We start from the raw sequence: 10363 nt of genomic DNA on the forward strand, positions 1-10363 counted from the left end.
GACTGCGGCTGCGGAATAGTGGGAGGAGAAAAGCCTTTTCAGACAAACCATCGCGAGTTTCCAGGCAGCCAATCAATCACTTCAGAAGGCGGGATTGTGCTATTTATTTACAGTGGTCCTGCTTGAAGGATGGCTAGGCCTAGATTTAATGCATTCAATCCTGTTTAACATTTTCTTTGGCATGGGCAAAAATTACATTCACAAATCGGTTAATTTAGGACTAAGATTTGTTTATCACAATTAGGCTATCTCTCACACAGGCAATCTGTGAGAAAAAAAACACCCAACCCAAAACTAATTGCAACAGAAATTATTTTTGTTGTATTCAGTTCACAAAACCTTCCCATATCACATACCAAAAGTCCATGAAAATCCAAGTGGTGGAACATTGTCAAAATTGGAATCATTTGTGCATAAGTCAATGGCGAAAAGCTGCACCTTTGGCAGTTTTATTGAACTTTTATAGTACAGGGGATATGTGAAAATTAGGTCAAATTCTTTCATAAAGGCATGAAACTTGGTGAACTTGTACAGTTTAGAGCCCTGAACATTTTCAGATATGAAACCATTATCAAAAAACCCTAATGGTCGCCGTGGCAACCATTAAATGTTCCACTATAACTGAATCTGCGAAACAGATTCTCTTCATTCTTCAGCTAAAGCTGAATTTTACCTATCTGAAACCACCGAGAATCTGAATGACCCAAGAAAATTCTGGAAAACTATCAAGTCATTATCTGCATCTACTAAACCAACAGGTTTTCCGTTGTCTTTGGTTAAGAATGGTGTAACTATATCTGACAAAGTAGAAATGTTAAATTGTTTTAATGAGCATTTCATTTCATCTGGGTTTTTGTTTGATTCTGTTGCCCCTACAGTGTTGGAGCCTGTAAATAATACCTTTACTACTGCCGGCAACACTTTCAGTCTTAGCTCCTTCTCTGTTGCTGATGTTCATAAAGCCCTAAAACAATTAAATCCTCGAAAACCTGCAGGCCCTGATCACTTAGAACCTTTCTTCTTGAAATTAGCGGCAGATATCCTAGCTGAACCTCTGACACATCTTTTTAATCTTTCACTGGTCACAAACAAAATCCCCAAGGTATGGAAGTCTGCTTATGTTTCACCACTTTTAAAAGGAGGTGACCCAACCTTGCCTAATAATTACAGACCCATTTCAAAACTTTCAGCATTGGCCAAAGTGTTGGAACCCTTGGTTATTGATAGGGCTGTAACGATACACAAACCTCACAATTCGGTTTGTATCACGATTTTTGACCCACGGTTCGATACGAATCTCGATTTTTCTTTCTTTTTTTTGGGGGGGGGGGGGGGCTAGACATTTTATTAAATAACATTTTAATAGCCTCCCTTAGAACACCAGAGGATTACAATATAATATATATATTATTTTATATCCTGATATAAAAATATTTTCTGAATGACTGATATTTATGACAGCACACTTTATGCAGATTAGCCTATAGCCTAGGCCTACTATGAAACCATTATCAAAAAACCCTAATGGTCGCCGTGGCAACCATTAAATGTTCCACTATAACTGAATCTGCGAAACAGATTCTCTTCATTCTTCAGCTAAAGCTGAATTTTACCTATCTGAAACCACCAAGAATCTGAATGACCCAAGAAAATTCTGGAAAACTATCAAGTCATTATCTGCATCTACTAAACCAACAGGTTTTCCGTTGTCTTTGGTTAAGAATGGTGTAATTAAATCTGACAAAGTAGAAATGTTAAATTGTTTTAATGAGCATTTCATTTCATCTGGGTTTTTGTTTGATTCTGTTGCCCCTACAGTGTTGGAGCCTGTAAATAATACCTTTACTACTGCCGGCAACACTTTCAGTCTTAGCTCCTTCTCTGTTGCTGATGTTCATAAAGCCCTAAAACAATTAAATCCTCGAAAACCGGCAGGCCCTGATCACTTAGAACCTTTCTTCTTGAAATTAGCGGCAGATATCCTAGCTGAACCTCTGACACATCTTTTTAATCTTTCACTGGTCACAAACAAAATCCCCAAGGTATGGAAGTCTGCTTATGTTTCACCACTTTTACAAGGAGGTGACCCAACCTTGCCTAATAATTACAGACCCATTTCAAAACTTTCAGCATTGGCCAAAGTGTTGGAATCCTTGGTTATTGGGGCTGTAACGATACACCAACCTCACGATTCGGTTTGTATCACGATTTTTGACCCACGGTTCGATACGAATCTCGATTTTTCTTTCTTTTTTTCTTTTTTTTTTTGGGGGGGGGGGGCTAGACATTTTATTAAATAACATTTTAATAGCTTCCCTTAGAACACCAGAGGATTACAATATAATATATATATTATTTTATATCCTGATATAAAAATATTTTCTGAATGACTGATATTTATGACAGCACACTTTATGCAGATTAGCCTATAGCCTAGGCCTACTATTTTTTATTACAACTCAAATATTGTAAACAAAGTAGCATATAGCTTAGCCTATCATAGTCTACTGATTGGACTGTTCAGTTTCCCCATGTGTGTTTAAGTTTCAAGGTAATACTTGTTCTCCTTGGGACAGGCCCTTTTGGGAAACGTTGGTATTGAGATGATCAGTCAACTTCAATGCAAGAGTTTTAAACAAATATGTGCAGCATGCTAATGATGCTAAGCGGATTTAATAGTAATTTAGCTTGTCGTCTATGCGTCCTTGCTTTCACGATTGTAAATGTTTTATTATGACCGCCGCGCAGCGAAGCGGTGGTCATATAGGTTTAGTCAGATTTTTTTTTTTTTTTTTTTTTTTTCTTTTTCGCATGCCCAAATTTCTGTCAATGATTCCCGGGACACTGAAAGACCGGGGTACACGAAACTTGGTGGGCATGTAACCCCACATGGATAGCATGGAACCATCGTTTTTCGTTTTGATCTGTAGCCCCCCCGCTGGACTGGACCCCCGAAAGGAGGGTAGGGCAGACACAGTTTTCTGTGAATATCTCGAAAACCGTAGGGTTTAGGAGGACCATTTTTTTTTGTATGTTGATCTCAAGGGGCCATGTCAACCCATTCCATAACCACTCATTTCATGTATAGCGCCACCTAGTTAAACACAAAAAAGTAAAAATGAGGTGTTGTAATTGAAGGCATCTGTGACCTAACAAAGTCAAAACTGTACAAAATTGGAAGTGTAGGATCATTATGACACCCTCTGTATGCACGCCAAGTTTCGTGGAATTCCGTTCATGGGGGGCCACACAATAAATTAATTTATGTGTACATTTAGTGACGTACACCAACAAGGATTCCCAGGACACTGAAAGACCGGGGTACACAAAACTTGGTGGGCATGTACCCCCACATGGATAGCATGGAACCGTAATTTTTCGTTTTGATCTGTAGCCCCCCCGCTGGACTGGACCCCCCGAAAGAAGGGTAGGGCAGACACAGTTCTCTGTGAATATCTTGAGAACTGTAGGGCCTAGGATGACCATTTTTTTTCGTATGTTTGCCTCCAGGGGTCATGTTAACCCATTTCATGTGCACACATGTGCACAAACAGATACACACACACACACACACACACACACATACATTCACAGTAATCATACGTATGACACATACTCACACAGTAGACATTTGTACGCTTGCATGCACAGGCACATACGCAGGCACACACACACAAGCACGCACACACACACACACACACACACACACACGCATAACATAAACATGTACATGCACACAATTCAAGAATTTCTCAGAATTATGAACAGGCAAGATGGAGGTGGGGTTGTATAAAATTAATTTTACATGTGAAATCTATGAACTAATCATGTTTTGGTACTTGTTGTCTAGCAGATATCAGTGAGAATTGAGTGTGGATAATGCAATTTAGTGAGACAGTTACAATCATATAGGCCTTTCAGCGTGATTTATTTTTGTGGAAAAAATGTGCTGGACTCGGCGGCGGTCATATTTTGTACCGCTCTGCGGTACATCTAGTTTGGTAAAGTTGCACACATAGTCTACAATGAAAGCAAGGAGAGGTATGAAATTATTATTTATTTATTTATTTATTTTTGGACAACGTGGCTACCGATAAGTAAAGCGGGAGTTGTGGGTTGCTTTTGCGGCTGCATAAGCTGCAAAGCACTACAGCCCTAGGTATTGAACAAGTAAAAAGAGTACTTAAACGCTCAGTCAATTTTATCTAAGCATCAATCTGGTTTCAGGACTAAACACAGCACTATCACTGCTGCTACAAAAGTAATTAATGACATAGTCCAAGCGCTTGATGATAAGAAACACTGTGGGCTATATTTTGGGCTGTATTTTGGGCCACCAGCGCATGGCGTAATACTAGTTATTCACCCGCGGAAAGTTGAATTCGTTATTTTGCACGTTTATTTTTTAAGCATTGCGCCCAGGGGTGTGGCAATTAACAACCTAGGGAGGGACCTAGCGCTTTGTCTAAAAATCGCTATCATACACCACCTAAACCTGGTCAGAAGTCAATGGCGAGTTGTTCATATGCTATTTTAAGAGCGCATGTCAACAGTCATATTGGCAGGTGCACGCACCATCCTTCTATCATTCATGAACGCACACCAGCGCACGTCCATGCAAAGCATTACAAATTGCACGATTACAATGGGAAACATAATTAGAATAAAGATATTACGAAATACTGTACATCTCATCTCAGTTATTCACCATCATTTGCAAATTGGTAATGACGGTTAAAAGTGATTAGGGGAGAGGCGAGAGACACGTATGGAGCACAGCTGAAGACGCACTGTCACGAGATATAAGCAACTCCTCTGCAGGATAAATGTTGTTTTATTCAGTCATTTGAGCAACATTAGGGTAAGTTGCTTTTTCCAGCCTATGTTTTCGATGGTAACCCATTGTCAGTCAATAGTGAAAGTAACTGCATAACTGTCTTGTCATTGACTGACTCCTTTGGTAAAGTTAGTTTCACTTTGCCAATGAGTTCAAATAATAGACGAGTGCAAATGCGTGAAGGCTATGCTAGGTTTTAGTAAAGCATGGTTTAAGAATGACTATTCCATACGGTCTCGCAAGCAGCCTCCTTCAAATGCGCCATTGAATGCCAAAATACCGATGCATTTATTTGACATATCGCGCATTGCGCCGTTAAAGGGAATGACAGATGTCATTCTCATTGGTTTAAAATGATGTTACGCCCCAAACACACCCATATGACTGATTAAAAGACCTAGGAACACCTTGTTACGCCATGCGCTCCACTTTTGAGAACGAAACCCCTCCCAATGTGAACTGGACATCCTACTAAATTTGACTTTTGACGAGTGACGATGCACTTTAGAATGTCATGATAGGGCCCTGTGTGTCTCTATTCATTGATCTGTCCAAAGCGTTTGACACTGTTGACCATAACATACTAGTTAATAGACTGATCAGTATAGGTATGTCCCAGCACTCTGTGGGCTGGTTTGTCAACTACCTCACTGATAGGACTCAAGCTACGCAAGTTGCAGGACTGACGTCAAAATATGCATCAATCTGTAAAGGGGTCCCCCAGGGCTCCATTCTGGGCCCACTTTTATTCACTAAATATAAACTGTCTGGGGGAGAATGTACAACATGCATTTTTCCATTTTTATACAGACAACACTGTTATTTATTGTTGTGCTGCTACCATAAGGAAGGCATTTGAGCATTTGCAAACTGCTTTTCACAGAGTGCAAGCGCAGCTTTATCAATTAAAGCTTGTGCTTAATGCTGAGAAGACCAAAGTAATGGTCTTTTCAAACTCAAGGAAAAATAAGTTAGACTTGAATATTGTTACCAATCAGGGTAAAACAATTGAGATAGTTTCATCTTATAAATACTTAGGATTTTTAATTGATGACCACCTTTCTTTTAACCGAGATGTGATAAAGACAGCTGTTTTGTGTTAACTTTCAGTTTTTTCAGTTGTGCGATGATCAGTTGAGCACGTAAAATATTTGACAATTAGCTCTGCTCAGATTCATTTTTGACAATAGCCTTTGTTATTAGGCTGAATTTCATAATGTCATAGATTTCATCTTAATAAACTGGCTAACCTGCTTATTATAATCTATTGGATGTTGAATCCCCCCCCCCCCCCCCCAAGTGGGCCCCACCCGGAAACGACGGAGTAATTCGAACACTGCCCTCTCCCCACCTCTCCCCCCACTAGATCCCACTCACTCACTGTGCGCTCTGATATGACACTGACCATGAACTAACGTGCTGATAGCGCTGCGTGAATGGAGACTGAAATGTATGGAGCCCAAGTTGAAACTGCAAAGCAACAGAACAAAAATGATCCTGAGGAACTCAAAAAGTTATTGCGAGGGAACGCAAAAGTTGTTGCGAGGGAACGCAAAAGTATTGCGTGGGAAAAAATATTAAATATATAAAATATTACTAAAAATATTGCCCACCCTGTCCCCAGGGGGGCTCCGTAGCCATAACCTTGTATGATAGGGAAAGAATGAGATCATAACCTTTGACCTTGAGTACTTATCAGTTCATTTAGACTTTATAATGAATAACTGTTAGGTTTAATGAAGATCCATCGATTGGCTTTGGAGATACATGCCAAACACTGTACATTTAAGTGACCCCATGCGACCTTGAGTACCCAATCAGTTCATTGATCCCTTATATACAGGTTTGATGTGGATCTTTCCACCGGCATGGGAGATATTGGCTAATATCCAGATGTGCTAGCATAAGATTTTGGGCAGTAATCATTGGTCCATTCGAAGCTCTGTGATTATTTTTCCCTGTAAGGATTGGTGTTGTAGGCACCTGAAATTCTTAATCTACATCATACATGGGCAACATACGGCCCGCGGGCCACATCCGGCCCGTGGGCTTTCCCTGACCGGCCCGCGTAAGGTCCGTGAAAGAACAATAGTCAAGAGCCTAGCATAGAAATAATGCATGCAAATCAATATCGTTGTTTTTATTTTGAAAGCGACTGCTATTTGTACGCCCATACATTTGTGCGTGGATGCATACGACGTAAACACCCTCACTGATGTGCTGGTGAATAGAATTTGTGCTTCTGCGTCGACACAATGCAGTTGCCTTTAAGTCGGCGTAAACCTTTCAAAGTTTTGTCTCTTATGTCTGCGTCGCTCACCACCGCAGAGGTTGTCAGAACGAACTCCTGCTGTTTGTTGGCGATACGAAGTGTTAATTTCAAAACGTTACTGGCAGATAGACAGTTTACATTCGGATAACCCCGTCACTGTAACCAAAATATGTCTGAGTTTATTTGCAAAGCTTATGTTAGCGAACTAGTATGATGCTACTACCCACAGGTTGCTTGAAGCAGCCGGCTCAACACACAGGGCGAGTTGACCAATCACAGTTTTGTGCATAAAGTTAAAGCAAAAACATAGCCTACATTTTTAAAACAGCTTTCTTTGTGCATGTTGATTAACTAATGACAGCCTACTATTGTCTGCTTCACATTTTCATAGTCTAATTCTGCATAGAGTTAATTTAATGATGGTAATGATTTAATGATGAAATATTGCTGAGTGTTGATGAAATGGTGGCACAGGCCTATGGTTGTACTGACTCCTTCACATTTTCGTGGCCTAGCCTAATTATAAAGATATTGTAGTACTTTTTTATATCAGTCTTTGAAAACTGAAAAAAAAAATGTCAATGTCAAAAAATCATTTTCGAGAATGAGGATTAAATACTGGATTATATAGCCTATTGCTGTTTTTCCTTGGTCTCCCTCACATTTTCATCTGTTCTTACGAGTAGTAAACAAAACATGATTTACTTAATGTTATACAAGAACAGAATAGAATTGGACAGAATTGAGTTCAGACTTGAGTTCGGTATTTTGGGTCCGGCCCTCCTCAACAGTCCCAGTTTGTCATGTGGCCCCTTGGGGAAATTAGTTGCCCACCCCTGATCTACATAAAATGATGATTCAAACTAGAATTGAGGTTCCGAGGAACTGCAAGAGTGGGTTTGATCAGGGGCATGGAACTCGGCCTCATCCAAGGATTCCAACGGTACCTGATTTATGAAAATCGGACATACGGGTCAAAAGTTACATGCACACACCTTCATATACACAGACAGCCCAGCCCAGCCCATTAGACATTGCCAGATGGCTTAGAACTCTTGCAGGTGCAAGCTTAACCCTTAAAGGACCAGTATGTAGGAAATAATGGAAAATAAATTGTAACCATTCCAAAAAATATCACCATATGTCATCAGAGAGTAAGGAAACATATTACATTATGTAACATATATATTTGACAACATTACTATAACCCGTAAAACCCTGTAAAACCAGTGAAAAAAATGAGTTATGGGGCGGAATCTCTTGGAATTTTCGTTTATGTTTTGAACGATTAATTCTAGAATAGCGTATTAATAATGGGCTGTTGCGTCCCCCCATTTGGGTTGCCAAATTAGCAAAGGCCAACTGTCAAAAGCTGTCAGTTGTAGGCTAGTCATGAACGAGTAGCCTATCCTACAAGAGGCAGGCAAATTTCCAAAATTAAAACAAGAAACAAATTAAGTGGACATCGGAGGAGCTTCCTGAGATGGTGACGTCTTCGTCAAACTAAGAATATCAAGTCTGACGCAGAGCTGGCCATATTTCTCCACAACAGGTAGCCTATGCTAAACTTCATCTGCATCGCTAACTTCAGCTAAATATGTTACGTTGGTTAGAGAGGTATTTTTTGTTTTCACTGTTTCCGTAATGTGTAGCTGGGTCATGGTTGGAGAAACGTTAAAGCAGCTGCAGGTCAACTAACGTTAGCTAAGTCTTCATTACATCTGGCAACCCAGAAGAGGCTCGCGTCTGGTAGTCTTGAGAACGTTCACCAGTGTTTTGATTTTGGCCTACAGAACGTTCGTTAACAATCCTACAAATCGCACCTTTAAGTGTAAAATACCGAACCTGTCCTTTAAACAATTAGAGCTGTGATGTCATAATCGAAATTAGAATCCTGAACATTCCGCCATTCATTTAAATGGGGCCAAAAACCGGGAATAACGCGAAAACGACAAGGGCCAGCGACACGAAAGTAACAAGCTCCCTACACCGGTTCAGGCCTGAATTTTTGGAGTTCGAACCACGTCGATAGCTCAAACGGTCTAGGAGCAGTAGTTAGTACAAAAAGTGGGTGAACAGGAATAATATATAAGAAAACTTAAGAAGAACAATAGTGGGCTTGCTGGATCAAACCCACTAATAAAGAAATAAAGAAAACTTAAGAAGAACAATAGTGGGCTTACTTCGCCATGCTGTGGTCTTGCTGGATCAAACCCACTAATAAAAAAAGAAAGAAATAAAGAAAACTTAAGAAGAACAATAGTTATCAAACCCACTAATGATACCAAATATGCTTTCGCTCTATTTACTGCAACCACTACAGCCCGTTTGTGGTGCAGAATTTGTACTGAGTATGCAATGAGAGAAAACATTCTGGTCTCTGCCTCCTCATGTTTCTCACAGTAAAGTTACAAGTAGTTGGTTGTTCCAAACTCATTCAAATTACTTAGATCATGTGTGTGTGTGTGTGTCATGTTTGTGTGTGTGTGTGTGTGTGTCATGTGTGTGCCATGATGCTAAATATCCAGCATGTTTTTCAGAATTTTGAGAGTAGTCTAAAATTCTATTGAAGTTCTGAGCCTGTGTTGATCACCAACTAAATCATCACAGATCCACTGACTTTGGTTGGATTTTTATAATTTTTTCTGTGGAATGAGTATACCGTTTAGTGAAAAGAATGGCATGTTGACTGATGTCATAACTTGGGGGAATAATTGATTTTCAATGAAGTACAGATGAAAATATTGGGAAAAAGTGAGAAAACACCTATTTTTTGCATTAAATTGATGCAAAATCATGTAGAAATGTGTTTTAAGAGTTATTTTTTCAGTGGATGGTGTCAGCACGTGTTCTGTGCATCTGGAATGCATTTGTTGATAGCCTACCCAACCCACTGAGGAGTTGAGGGAAAAATACATTTTTCAAATTTTTCTGATAAAAAAGATAGGGTGCATACACTAAAATGGCCACATTTGTTTTCCGCGATATTTCCGGCAGAGCAGACCCTCCAATTATTGGTCCTTAGGGTCAAAGTTAACAGAAAAAACACAAATAAAAAGTATAGCAGACGATGTCAGGTTCAACCCAGTTTTAAATGAATGATTGGTCTGGGTTGCGGTTAGGAATTCTCACCTTTCACTTTGCATGTTGTAGCAACGTTGGATTCAACATTGTGGCAACGTATTTTGGGGCATTCAGTGACATTGCAGCAACGTAGGCCTACTGGCAACGTAACTGTGCTAGCTGGGAAGGCG

This window comes from Alosa pseudoharengus, unplaced genomic scaffold, assembly GCF_046254945.1.
Source record: "Alosa pseudoharengus isolate Yale_2024_CS ecotype anadromous, Long Island Sound unplaced genomic scaffold, YU_APseudo_1.1 YU_APseudo_1.1_scf_2, whole genome shotgun sequence".
Classification (NCBI taxonomy): Eukaryota; Metazoa; Chordata; class Actinopteri; order Clupeiformes; family Clupeidae; genus Alosa; species Alosa pseudoharengus.